Below are 14,404 nucleotides of genomic sequence, written 5' to 3'. Positions count from 1 at the left end.
CTTTTTCTTTCAAGTTCAAGCGAATTCTCACTCGATTATTTAGCCCACGGGCTACCCAAGTCCGAGCAGGTTCTCACTCAGGGACTATTTATAAGGACTCAGAGCTATCTTTACTTTTAGTTTGAACAAATTTTCGCTCAAATTGCGTGCTGCCCGAGTTCGAGCAAACTCTCGCTCGGGGAATATTTGTAAAGGCCTAAGGGCTATCTTTATTTTTGGATGATCAAGCAAATGCCCCTGTTGTAGAATCAAAAAGCTACTTTAGTTTGAAGAGCTTACCACTCGAGGATTATTAGCGAGGCTTAAAAGGGTTAGGCCTTATTCCAAAAATCGAGACCTTGCTCTCACTCAATTCGGGCACAGAAGTCCCGATGACCTAAGTTCGCATCAAATCAATCCAAGCTTAGTCTAATGGATAGCAGAGAGCTCCAAGGAATGTCATGTTATCTAATTAAAAGCCAAAGGGTTATTATGACCGGTCCAATATTCAGACTGATCGGTGAAGTCATGCATTTGGATTTCTCACAAACGAAGGCAAAACAGAGTTCAACCCAAATTAAAGGCAAAATAAAGAAACTCATATATTAATAAAAGACGATTACAATGACCCACGAAGGGTCCCTACACAGAAACAAAGAAGCAAAAACAACATCTGAAAAACCTAATCTATTTCCGAGGGTATATCCTCGGGAACAACATCTTCGAGAACCGTTTCCTCGGGGACCCCATTTCGATCCTCAGAGCGTTGTCTTCGAGGACCTCCTCTGAGGCAGCAATAGATGAGGAAGAGGCTATAGCATCTCAAAGAGCAAAAGCTCTTAGCAAGCAAGGAAAATTGTGGCCTGGTGAAAAACTTGGCGAGTATGGGTCTCATCAGCACTACTACTATGAAGCTACTTCTTAAGACATTGCACCGGTTTGGATGAGGATGAAGAGAAGAAAAGGGCTAAGGGCTATTGAAGAAGGACTGAGTGAAGTCTTGGTTCAAGCAATCCCCCATTTATAGAGAGACAGTAACATAACCGACAACACAATTAATGCCTTTGGGGAAACGTATCAACGGTGCAATCAATGCTTTTGGGGAAATGGATCGGCGGTGCAATCACCGCTTTTGGGAAAATGAACCAGCAGTATATTCAATGCTTCTAGAAAGACGAACCGATGGGATGTTTCAGTCACCCCGAAAGCTTACGTCACAAGCATGACATCATCATGAGAGGCTCGAGAAAATCGAAGTTAAAGTCGTTTCATATCTTTCTATTCTAAGAAACGCATGGACTATCTATATACGATCAAAATCAGGGAAGAACGACTTGAGGCTTCCGTGGCAGTTCAAGCCCCTCGTTGGGATCAAAACATAGTCCACGGCCCGTTCTCGAAGCACTCGCCTCTGCAGAGTATGTCGAAGACTCACCATGGTGTACCTCAAGGTAGTATGAAAATCGATGTCCGTTATGGAAAGGCGGGAACCCCCGAGGGCACACGATGAAAAGACTGAGAGTCTGCAAGAATAGTACAAATCTGTACTGAGCCATTATACAGCTATATTAGTAGCATTTCTTCGTCATTTATTAGCCATGTACTGTGTTGGGATTCACCTCTCCTATAAAAAGGGGATCCTTATCATCTTGTAAGCCCTCTCGGATAATCATTGAATACACTCACATTGAATGCAATACAACTTTCTCTGCTCTTTGCTAACACAATTGTTCTTCACATTTATTGTTTATTCCTTCATCGTCCATCCATTGTTCATTTATTATTCTTCATTTATTGCTCATTATCAACCGCAAAGGGCCATTTCTGAGGCCTTCATAACAATTGATTCTTCATCAATTGTTCGTCGCTATCAGTCCAGCTAGACCTCGAGGCCCTGCTCCATCCAGCTCGAGGCCAGCTTTGTGACCCTATTGGTTTGCATTTCTTATTTTCTTCACTTACACTTAGTATCTATTGCCCTACAACTAGTATTGAAATAAATCACGTATTTTTAGAACCACAAAATCAAATATAATTGTAGTTACCATTTTCAAGGTAAACATGCGCCAACGGAAAGAAATTGATTTTAGGTTATTAGCAGCGCAAGTCATCTTAATACTTCACTCCTTCAAAGGAGAAAATGGAGACCAAATCCTAATTTCCAGCAATTGGTATATGCCCTGCATGCCCTATTAAAGCAATCGTAGATTCGTAGGGTATTGATAGTTATACTACATGGAGCGAGATCCTCCACACAACCCTAGATACTTTTGCTCTTCTAGGGTTTATATTAATTAAAATGTTTACATATTCCTAAGTAGAGATTGAATATATCTGCTTCTCATATGCTTTAGTTACAGCCTCCTGCGTCATATCTCACAAATCCCATTAGCTCAGGCCCTTCTAATCTTTGGTTATTCTTAAAACTGCAATTCGACAACCCAAAGTTAATTAGTATCAACAAATAGAAAAAGCAAGTATAGAAGACCTAATAAATAAGTTAAAAATACCAGCGGATTCACCTTTCCTCGGTGAACTTAGAGAAGGTGCCGGAGGCAGAAATATAACCACATAAATCGTTGTCGGACACATCACTGCATATATACATACAGAAAAGGACTAATGAGTTGGAACCAGAAATTTCATTTCGCATGCATCTATTTAGATATTACTATTACTCCCTCCGTTTCAAATTAGATAAGGTAGTGTGACTTGACACGAATTTTAAGAAGAAAAAAAAAGACTTTTGAAATTCGTGATCTTAAAAACTTAATGGATAAAAACTTTGTGGAGTCAATGACATTTGTATGATTATAAAATATTCTATAAAATAGGTAAAATGAAAAGTTTAAAGTTAAATTATTTCCAAATTTAGAAATATATCATTTATTTTGGAACAGACTAAAAAGTAAATTATCTCGTCTTGAAACGGAGAAAGTAGTATATATGTATGTTTCAACTCACATAATCTTGAGATTTGCAAGCTTGGAAAGTTCCCTTGGTATTCTTCCTGTTAGTCTGTTCCCATTGAGTCGGCTATAAATTAAACCAGCAGTAGCGTCAGATGGAACCATAATTTATAAATGTAATTAAAATGAGATTAAATGTAAATACTTACAGGAATCTGAGATTGGAAAGATTGGAGAGGGATGGAGGAATGGTGCCACTGAGGTTATTGTGGTAAAGATCAAGACTCACTAGACTCTTTAAACATCCAAGTTCTCAAGAAATTGGACCCACTAAGTTGTTCATGTATAGTTCCCTGTACATGGGATGGCAAAATAGTTAAAAGTAAAACAGTTAACCATTTATATTATTTACTAAAAAATGAGTTGGATAATAAATTTTTTAAAAATGGGTCAAAGATAAATAAGAATCATATTATCCTTTTAGAAAATGGATAACCAATTGGTAACTGATGGATAACCAATGAGTCTAACTTTTACATTTGTAAAAGTTCAAATTGGGATTCCTCAAGTTAGGGAGACTAAGAATTCTGTCAAAAAGTGATCATATACAAGAAGTCATGTATAATATGGTTACCCATATTATCCGCCGATTAACCCTTTTTTATCCCTATTAAATATGGATCGGATAATTTACCCATTTTTCATTACCCGTTTTTAACCCGAACCATATCCGACCCGACCCGCCAGTTTTCCACTCCTAGTTCCCTCTAAGTTTGAGAAGGAGTTATTCCGTTTAGCTTTAGTGATTTCATCTTTCACTAAATTGTATACCAACATACTCACACAAGCACAATTGAATGCACTAAAGGAGGCAAAAGAGAAGTGGACTCACAGGTACTGAAGACGCTCAAGTTTCCCCAACTCAGGTACTAATTTTCCAGACAACTTGGCATTTCCAAGATCACTGCATAACATGTTCTTACTAATTAACTTAGAATGAGCAATTTAAACAGAGCATAAATCAGTCAAAAAGAGAAGAGGATATACAGTCTGGTGACCCGATTTTGGGAGTCACAAGTGACATGAAACCAAGTGCAAGGATCCACTAAAGTCGGATCCCAGCTCTGCAACACATTATCTGGGTCATTCACTGCTCTTCTCAATGCATACAGAGCATCTCCTTCTAAATTTGCGTTGGTGAGTTTTAGTAGGAGGAGAAGGAAAATATGAAACAGAAAGCAGATACCCATTTCTAAAGCTTCAAGTGTTAAGATGACTTGTAAGTAAACGTAATTTTAAAGAAAGGAGTGTGAGGAATCTACAGAGCTAGGCTTTGTCAGAGTGTGAGGAATTTATAGAAGCAATAAAAAGGACCATGTTTGTCGTTCCCCTGTCCTTGTTACACTGGTCCAACTTCCGACAGATATTACGATCCTAGAGTCCATTTGGACATAAGAATTTTTTAACTTTTTGTTGAAATTTTTTCAATTTCCTTTATGTTTAGCCATAAAATTTCGAATTTTCGCTCGAAGATGATTTTAAAATTTTTCGAAAATTTAAAAAACTACAAAAAGCTATTTGTTAAAATTTTCGCTCAGATCACTCACAAAATTTCAAAAACAACCCAAAATTATATTGAAAGAATTACAAGAAAATACACATGACTTCACACCATAACAAAAAATGGCCCATACTTTTAAGTTTTACCCGACCTAGCCCATATTATATATTTTTTTAAAACAATAGCTCTTGCAAATTCAAAATCTATGTTTTTACAACCATTGTTTCTAAAAGCTATGGAGTTAAATTTGTATTCTCACAACCATTGCCTTCACTCTCTCTCCTTCTCACATTTTTTACGTATGCTTCAAGGAGCCGTCCGCCATTACTGCTTCTCCTCCTATGTCACCTGGTTGACTAGAAGTCAACAATTGAAGACCATTCAAATCTTTGTTTTCGAAAATAGGATTTTTTTGAGTTTGTTAGTTGTTTAGATTGTGTGTTGTTCCAATTGATTGAGAATATCAAAAGGAGTTCAAAATTTAGGTTTGAAGTGATTTGGAGTAAATTTGAGCAATATTTGAGTTAAATTTCAGAAAGACGCAAGGAAGAAGACGAAATCAGTTTTTTGTATAATTATGTATAATCTTGTATAATAGTGTATAAACACATCTTATACGCTATTATACACTTTTATACACCTTTATACAAGCTTCTGTAGACGAACTTCTTCCACGATTTTCAGTTGTAATTCTTGTTCAAAACCAGTCCAAATCTCCATTAAATGACTTCAAATTTTATATACAACCTCCTTATACTATTTCTAACAAGTCTAAATAACACCCCACTCCAAATTTTCTCACAAAATCAAATTCGAAATTTAAACTCACATATTTAAGCTTGTTCAAAATCTAATTTTCACCACACAAATGGATTTGATTTGTTGAACTAATATTTGAGTCACGATTACTGATTCGAAAATTAACTTAAAAGCGTGAGCAATCTTTTTTAAAAATTAAATAGTAATTTTGAGAACCTATTGGAGCTGGATGTTGAATCTTAACCTATTATTTTTTGGCTAGTTGGTTGTAAATTGAAATATGGACTATAAAATAGAAAATTAGGGAGCTTAGTTGCTCTTATGCGAAATTTTTCCAGTTATATTCATTTCCAAACACAACTATAATTTTCAAATAACATTTTCATTTGGAAAAAAAAATCACTTTTTTAAAATTTTTTACAATTCTTATGTCCAAAAACGCCCACCTAGTTTCCAAAATATTGTAAAATCCAAAAGACAAGAGCTTAGAAAGCTGAAAACTTTAACAGAATACAAGGTTCCCTTTTATTTGATTTGATTATGTAGGAAGAAACACTAGTATATTTTCGACCTTATTGAATTTAGATGAAATATAAACGTTTTTCAATTTTGAGCTACTCTGAAAAAGAGAAACAAAAGAAAATGTGTAGATACTTAGAGGAGTGAGATGATAGAGATGGAACCTCAATGACCTTAATGGGGAACAGACATTCACTGCCAATGGGTTTGGAATCAATTACTATTTCATTATCTTAAGCGCACTACAGTCAGAAGATAATGAGAATATATAATTCTAAAACTGTAAAACACAAAACTTAGCAAGGTCAAATAATCCTTAATAAATGAGCAATAAAACTATATATAAAATGTATTGATAGTATTACAGACAAGTAAACACAACAACAAAGTCTTTTGGAACATGCATTGCATCACCTTTGAAATCCGCTATTGTCGGTTTTTATACATTTACCCTTTCTAGGTTAATGTTTTTCTTTTTGTTATTCATTCCTCATGGTACTTTCTTGAGAAAGATTAATGTTTATAATAAACATAGTAATGCATCAGCCAGGAAGTAAGATTTTCTCCAATTAGTTGCTATTGCAAGGTTGCTATAACTACCAGAGGCTTCACCAGTGCAAGCGGAAAAGAATGAAATGTGGAGGTCATTTAGGTTCAGTTTCCATGTGTTTGTTAGATTTGCGAACTTTAATAGGTCCCTATATTTTATGAATTTGTAATACGATATACTAGTGTAGCACAGGGCACGAACCACAATTTTTCAGTTCTTTATTTTATATTAAAGACAAAAGTAAAACAAGATTCAGTTTGATCCTCCTTTTTATGCAAAGCGGGAGATGACTTTTGAGAATAATAATAAGTGGGTGTTTACTAGTAACCATATATTTAAATTTATAACGTGGTTTATAGATAAGTAAATTAATTTGATCGAATAATATGACACAAACGAGAATGAAATCAAGAATGTAAAGATAGCTTAAAGAAATACAAGTCTGCTGGTATGATAAGTTTCACCGGAAATAGTAGTATGAACAGTAACAAAGGAAATTAAATAATTTTATAATTTAGAGCAGAAGGTAGCTTTCGTGTACAAAATATTTTTATCTCCAAATGATGCTATTTCCCCTATTTATAGCTTTATTTAGGGAGACAAGATCCCCAAATTAAGCTCCTCTTGAATGAGAATAAAACCGTCATTGATGACTGCATAACAGTTGGCTATAAATACAGATATTCTCTGTAACAACTGCTCATTGAATGCTATCGATGTCAATATTTTGAATCTTTTTCATCAGCTTCTCTATCTTCGGGATTCATTTAGCACCTGTCACATGTTTGCAACCGGTATCGATTATTCGCTGATTCACATCCAACTTATCTTCAGCTCCACGTGTCACTCCATGTGCACCTCTTTATTCGTCCAACTGTCACTAACTAATTTTACCGCATACAGATAGTCCCTCTACTTTTCGATGACAGTACTTTAGTATCACCGGAAAGTAGAGAAAACCTCTTTCCTCTACCGGGCATGTTTTTGAACAGCTTCTGACATTTGAAACGATGCACGTCTCTCCGCATTTAATGACCCGAACACGTGTTACTCCACGATTTGGCAAATATTTTCGTCAGTTTTTAAGGCAATTATGACTACCATTTTTGTTGCCTATAACTTCTCCATTACTCTGAATATTTATTGTTTACTTTTACAACTCCTTCTTCTTCTTTGATTTACCTTAGAATCGTACTTGCAAACTTCAACTTTCTAAGTAAAATTTTTCTTCACAGATTTCCTACCATTATGTCTTCTAACAATGCTTTCATTGGAGACTCTGTGTCACGACCCCAAATACCCGGTTGTGATGACACCTATCACAATACTAGGCAAGCCAACCCAACAAGTAACCACAGTCAATTTCTTTTACTAAAAACATTTTTCTAACATTTAGTTAAGTCTCAATTTTTCATAAGAAATATTTAAACCACTGGAATGTGTGGAAAAGAGTATAACATTAAACCACCACAGCCCAACAACCTGGTGTCACGAGTCTAGAGCCTATAAATACATAATTTCGTCTTTCTAATACATAACCAGTCTAAAATGCAGAAAGAAACAAGATAGGAAGGAGGAAAGAAGGGTTGCGGATGCCATGCAGCTACCTTACAATCTCGGCAAACTCCGACAATGCTGGGGAACCTCACTCTGCCGCTCGGGCACCTGGATCTACACACAAAGTGCAGGGAGTAATGTGAATACGCCAACTCAGTAAGTAACTAAAGCAAATAAGGTCTGAAAGCAGTGACGAGCAGTTAAAAATCATATAAAAGAGTAAACAACAGAATATCATGTCAAACTCAATAGTTTTAAAACCAGTTTCCTTCGTAAAGCTTCAATTTCAATTGAAATACTTTGAAATCATTTACCTAGCAGTTTTCAACAGACGCTCATTATAAAGGAGAGTGAAATCAGCAAAAATATCATAAATGGGCTCCTCGGGCAAGGTATCACTTATAAATATAGTCTCTCGGGCAAGCCTCTCAGCCACTCGTGACTTAGCTCACGTCACTTAGTACTCACACTAAGCACTCAATCTCAATAACACCTCATAATAGTAATAATCATAATAACTGATGCGACATGCAGCCTGTCCATAGTTTATAGTCGACTACGCTCACTAGAGGTGTACAGACTCCGAAGGGGCTCCTACAGCCCAAGTGTCATATCGATGCGACGCGCAGCCTGATCTAATATATATATATATATATATATATATATATATATATATATATATATATATATATATATTGCTGCGGCGTGCAACCCGATCCATATAAGTATCGCTGCGGCGTGCAGCCCGATCCATAATATATACATATAATATTGCTGCGGCGTGCAGCCCGATCCGTAATATTTATAATCCTCACCATTAGGTCCTCAACCTCTCTCAGTCATTAACCTCATAGCCACTCGAGCATAATAGTGAAAATCAGGGAACTCAGTCCAAACAATTCTCACATTTTAAGAAGTAGAGTGATAAAATCAATTTTAAACAATAAGCAGGTAAAACATGACTGAAGATATGCTTTCAAAGAAATAGAGTGAGGAAAACAGTAAAAATGCCCCTAAGGGTCTCAGCAGGTCGGCACAAGGCCCCAAACATGGCATACAACCCATAATATAGTATAAATTTCTAAAATACGGAATATCATAAAATTTCAAATCAAATACGTGGCTTAATAGTCGCTACGGGACGGACCAAGTCACAATCCCTACCGGTGCACGCCCACACGCTCGTCACCTAGCATGTGCGTCACCTCATTTATCAAAACAATACGAAATATCGGGGTTTTGTACCCTCAGTTCCAGATTTACAATGGTTACTTACCTCAAACCAGATGAATTACTACTCTGCGATGCCTTGGCCTCTGGCCTCGGCCTCACTCGTGCCGAATCTACCCAAAATCAGAATCATAACATTAGAATATGCTAAGGGATTGAAACCCATGCGAAAATAATCAAATTATACCAAAAATTCTGGAATTGGTCCAACCCGACCCCCGGGCCCACATCTCGAAATTCGATAAAAATCACATCAACGGAATCCTTATCCTCACACAAGTTCATACATACCAAGAATACCAAAATCCGACAACAAATGGCCCTTCAAATCCCTAGATTAAAGTCTCAAGTTTTCAAGCCCTAACTCCCCAATTTAGGTTTCAAATCCCCAAAATTTCATGTTTAATTAGGTAAAAATCACAATAGGATCGAGTATTAAGTCCAAAATTCTTACCTTCAATAAGTTCTCTTTGATTCCCTCTTCACTCTCTCTCAAAAGGCTCCAAAACCGAGTCAAAAGTGGTGAACTTAGGCCAAAACTCGCGAAAATGGCCTTTTAAACATTTTGCTCAGTGATCAGAAATCCTTCTTCGCGAACGCGGCCAAAGCCTTGGGTTCGCAACGCACAAAAATACCATTGACCAAAATTCTCTTACGCGAACGCGACCACCCCATCGCGAACGCGATGCCTCAGCCACACAAACCTTCGCGAACACGATAAACCCACCGCGAACACGGTGAACAATGACTCGGCCCTTTGCGAACGTGGGACCCACATTGTGAACGTGAAGGCCAATGATCCTGACTCACACCCCTACCCTTCACAAACGCGAGGGTCCACTCGCGAACGCGAAGCACAATTTGTCTGCAACAAGACAACAGATTTTCTGCAATCCTTTTTGACTTGAAATGATCCGTTCAACCATCCAAAACTCACCCGAGGCCCTTGGGTCCTCAACCAAACATGCCAACATATCCCATAACCTCATTCAAACTTGTTTCAACCTTCGGAACGCCCAAAACAACATCAAAACAGTAAAATCACATCAGATTCAAGCCTAAGAATTCCAAAAACCTCCAAATTTCACTTTCGATCAAAAAATTTATCAAACCACGTCCGAATAACTTGAAATTTTGAACGCACATCCTAAATGACACAAAAGATCTACTGTAACTCCCGGAATTCCATTCCGACCCCTATATCAAAATCTCGCCTACCAACCGGAAAACGCCAAAATTCTAATTTCGCCAATTCAGGCCTAAATCTCCTCTGGACCTCCAAAACACATTCTGATCACGCTCCTAATTCCAAATCACCTCCCACAGCTATCCGAACCATCGGAATTCACACCCGAGCTTTTTTCACATAAGTCAACATCCGGTTGACTTTTCCAACTTAAGCTTACTTAAAAGAGACTAAGTGTCTCAAACCTTATCAAAACCTCTCCGAACCCAAACCAATCTACCCGATAACATATAATACAACTGAACAAAGCAATAAGAAGCAGAAATGGGGAAAACGGAGCGGTAATTCATGAAACGACCGTCCGGGTCGTTACATCCTCCCCCTCTTAAACAAATGTTCATCCTCGAACGAGTCAAGAAACATACTTGAAGCCTCAAATAAGTGAGGATATTTGCTCTGCATCTCCCGCTCGGTCTCCCAGGTAGCCTTCTCCACGGGCCAACCTCTCCACTGCACTTTCACTGAAGCTATATCCTTTGATCTCAACTTTCGAACCTGACGCTCCAAAATAGCCACTGGCTCCACATCATAAGTCAAATCATCATCCAACTAAACCGTGCTAAAATCCAAAACATGAGACAGGTCGCCAATATACTTCCAGAGCATAGAAACATGAAATACCGAATGCACACTCGATAAGCTAGGTGGCAAAGCAAGCTTATAAGTCACATCCCCAAACCTCTGAAGCACCTCAAAAGGCGTAATGAACCGAGGACTCAATTTACCCTTCTTCCCAAATTTCATAACACCCTTCACGGGCGAAACCTTCAACAGAACCTTCTCACCAACCATGTAAGACGTATCTCGAACCTTCCTGTCGGCATACCTCTTTTGCCTCGACTGCGCTGTACGAAGCCTTTCCTGAATCACCTTCACCTTGTCTAAAGCATCCTGCACCAAATCTATACCTAATAGACTAGCCTCACCCCACTCAAACCAACCGGCTGTAGATCTACACCACCTCCCATACAAAGCCTCATATGGAGCCATCTGAATACTCGACTAGTAACTGTTGTTATAAGCAAACTCTACAAATGATAGAAACGGATCCCATGACCCTCCGAAATCCATGACACAAGCACGCAACATGTCCTCCAATATATGAATAGTGCGCTCGGACTGCCCGTCCATCTGAGGGTGAAAAGCTGTGCTCAACTCAACCTGAGTACCCAACCCTCGCTGCACAGACCTCCAAAATTGTGATGTAAACTGAGTGCCCCTATCTTAAATGATGGAAACTGGGACACCATGCAAACGAACAATCTTCCGGATATATATCTCTGCCAACTGCTCTGAAGAATAGATAGTACACATAGGAATGAAGTGCGCAGACTTGGTCAGTCGATCCATAATTACCAAAATAGTATCGAACTTCTTCAAAGTCCGCGGGAGCCCAACTACAAAGTCCATGGTGATCCACTCCCACTTCTAATCTAGAATATCCATCTGCTGGAATAAGCCACCCGGTCTCTGATGCTCATATTTCACTTGCTGACAGTTGAGATACCGAGCCGCAAATCCCACAATGTCTTTATTCATTCTCCTCCACCAAAAATGTTGTCTCAAATCCTGATGCATCATCGCGGCACTCGGATGAATGGAATATCGCGAGCTATGGGCCTCCTCTAGAATCAACTCCCAAAGCCTATCCACATTGGGCACACATATCTGGTCCTACATCCTCAACACCCCATCATCACCAATAGTCACATCTCTGGCTTCATCGTGCTGAACTCTGTCCTTAAGTACAATCAAATGAGGATCATCATACTGGCGCTCTGTGATGCGATCAAATAAGGAAGACCGAGAAATTACACAAGCCAATACCCGATTGGGCTCTGAAATATCTAACCCCACAAACCGATTGGCCAAAGCCTAAACATCAACTGCAAGAGGTCTCTCCCCAACTAGAATATATGCGAAACTCCCCATGCTCACGACCTTCCAGCTCAAAGCATCGGCCACCACATTGGCCTTTCCCGAATGGTACAAAATAGTAATATCATAATCCTTTAGCAACTCCAACCACCTCTGCTGCCTCAAATTGAGATCCTTCTACTTGAACAAGTGCTGGAGGCTACGATGATTAGTAAATACCTCACAAGGCACACCATACAAATAATGCCTCCAAATCTTCAACACGTGAATAATGGCAGCCAACTCCAGATCATGAACAAGGTAGTTCTTCTCATGGGGCTTCAACTGACGAGAAGCATAAGCAATAACTCTACCCTCCTACATCAACACACACCCAATACCAACTCTCGAAGCATCACAATACACGGTATACGAACCTGAAGCTGATGTCAACACTAAAACTAGAGTTGTGGTCAAGGCAGTCTTGAGCTTTTGAAAGCTCTCCTCGCACTCATCTGATCACCTGAATAAAGCACCTTTCTAAGTCAACTTGGTCAAGGGAGATACGATATATGAGAATCCCTAAACAAACCAGCAATAATAGTCTGCCAAACCAAGAAAGTTGCGAATCTTTATAGCTGACGACGGTCTGGGTCAACTCTGGACCGCCTCTATCTTCTTTGGATCAACCTGAATACCTTTGCAGGACACCACGTGCCCTAAGAAAGCCACTGAATTGAGCCAAAACTCACACTTGGAGAAGTTTGCATAAAGTTTCTCCTCCCTCAATATTTGCAACACAACTCTTAGATACTCCGCGTGCTCCTCCTGACTACGCGAATACACCAAAATATCATCAATGAAAACTATGACAAATGAGTCGAGATATGGCTGGAACACGTTGTTCATCAAGTGCATGAATGCTGCTGAGGCATTGGTCAGCCCAAAAGTTATCACGAAGAACTCATAATGACCATATCGGGTCATGAAAGTCGTCTTAAGAATATCTGAGTCCCTGATCTTCAGCTGGTGTTAACCTGAATGGAGATCGATCTTGGAGAACACTCTCGCTCCCTGAAACTGGTCAAACAAATTATCAATGCGATGTAGGGGATACTTGTTCTTAATTGTAACCTTGTTCAACTACCTGTAAGTAATGCACATCCTCATAGTTCCATCTTTCTTCTTCACAAATAGAATTGCCGCACCCCAAGGCAACACACTAGGCCGAATGAACCCCTTATCAAGGAGTTCCTGAAGCTGCTCCTTTAAATCCTTCAACTCTGTTGGTACCATACGATACAATGGAATAGAAATGGGTTGAGTGTCCGGCACCAGATCAATACCAAAATCAATATCCCTGTTCGGTTGCATACCCGACAGGTTTGCAGGAAATACATCAGGAAAATCCCTTACGACTGGAACATAATCAATATTGGAAGTCTTTGCACCGACATCCCTCACAAAGGCTAAATACGAAAGACAACCCTTCCCAACCATATGCCGGTCCTTCAGAAACGAAATCACCTTAATGGGGACAAAATTAGTAGAACCTCGCCACTGAGTCCGTGGCACACCCGGCATAGCCAACGTCACTTTCTTAGCATGACAATCCAAGATAGCATGTCACGAAGATATCCAATCCATGCCCAATATAACATCAAAGTCTACCATACATAAAAACAATAGATCCACTCGGGTCTCTAGACCGCCAATAGTCACCACACACGGTCTACAACAACAATATCGCCCACCGGAGTAAACACACAAACATGCAAAACAAGAGACTCACGTGGCGTATCCAAATAATGAGCAAAGTATGATGACACATAAGAAAGGTGGAACCAGGATCAAATAACACAGAGGCATTTCTGCGGCAGACTGAGACAATACCTGTAATCACAACATCTAGTCTACCTGGGAGGGTATAGAAATAAGCCTGACCACCACCCGATCGACCTCCCCCTCAGGGGCGACCCCTAGCTGACTGACCCCCACCCCTAGCTGCATGAGCGGGTGGTGAAGTAACTGGAGCTAAAGTCGAGGGTTGACCCCTCTGCTGAGACGGACCCTCAAGAAGACAAGGACACTGCCTCCTCGTATGCCCAAACTCTCTACACTCATAACAACTCCCCAGTGCTGGAGACGGGGACTGAAGGGAACCCCTGGCACCGGAATAACCAGTAGAAGGACCTGGCATGGAAGAACCCTGAACTGATGGAGCACAGGACGAACTC

General features: G+C 39.4%; 1 pseudogene; it reads right to left on the bottom strand.

The window, feature by feature from the left end:
- Window positions 1-2,091: 2,091 nt before the first annotated feature.
- LOC107798811 (leucine-rich repeat protein 2-like) lies at window positions 2,092-4,266 on the bottom strand (annotated as a pseudogene).
- Between the last annotated feature and the right edge of the window lie 10,138 nt (window positions 4,267-14,404).

The sequence above is a fragment of the Nicotiana tabacum genome, chromosome 5 (genome assembly GCF_000715075.1).
Source record: "Nicotiana tabacum cultivar K326 chromosome 5, ASM71507v2, whole genome shotgun sequence".
In the NCBI taxonomy this organism is placed as follows: domain Eukaryota; kingdom Viridiplantae; phylum Streptophyta; class Magnoliopsida; order Solanales; family Solanaceae; genus Nicotiana; species Nicotiana tabacum.
The sequence above is the reverse complement of the archived record's forward strand: the minus strand, read 5'-3'. Positions and strand labels throughout refer to the sequence as shown.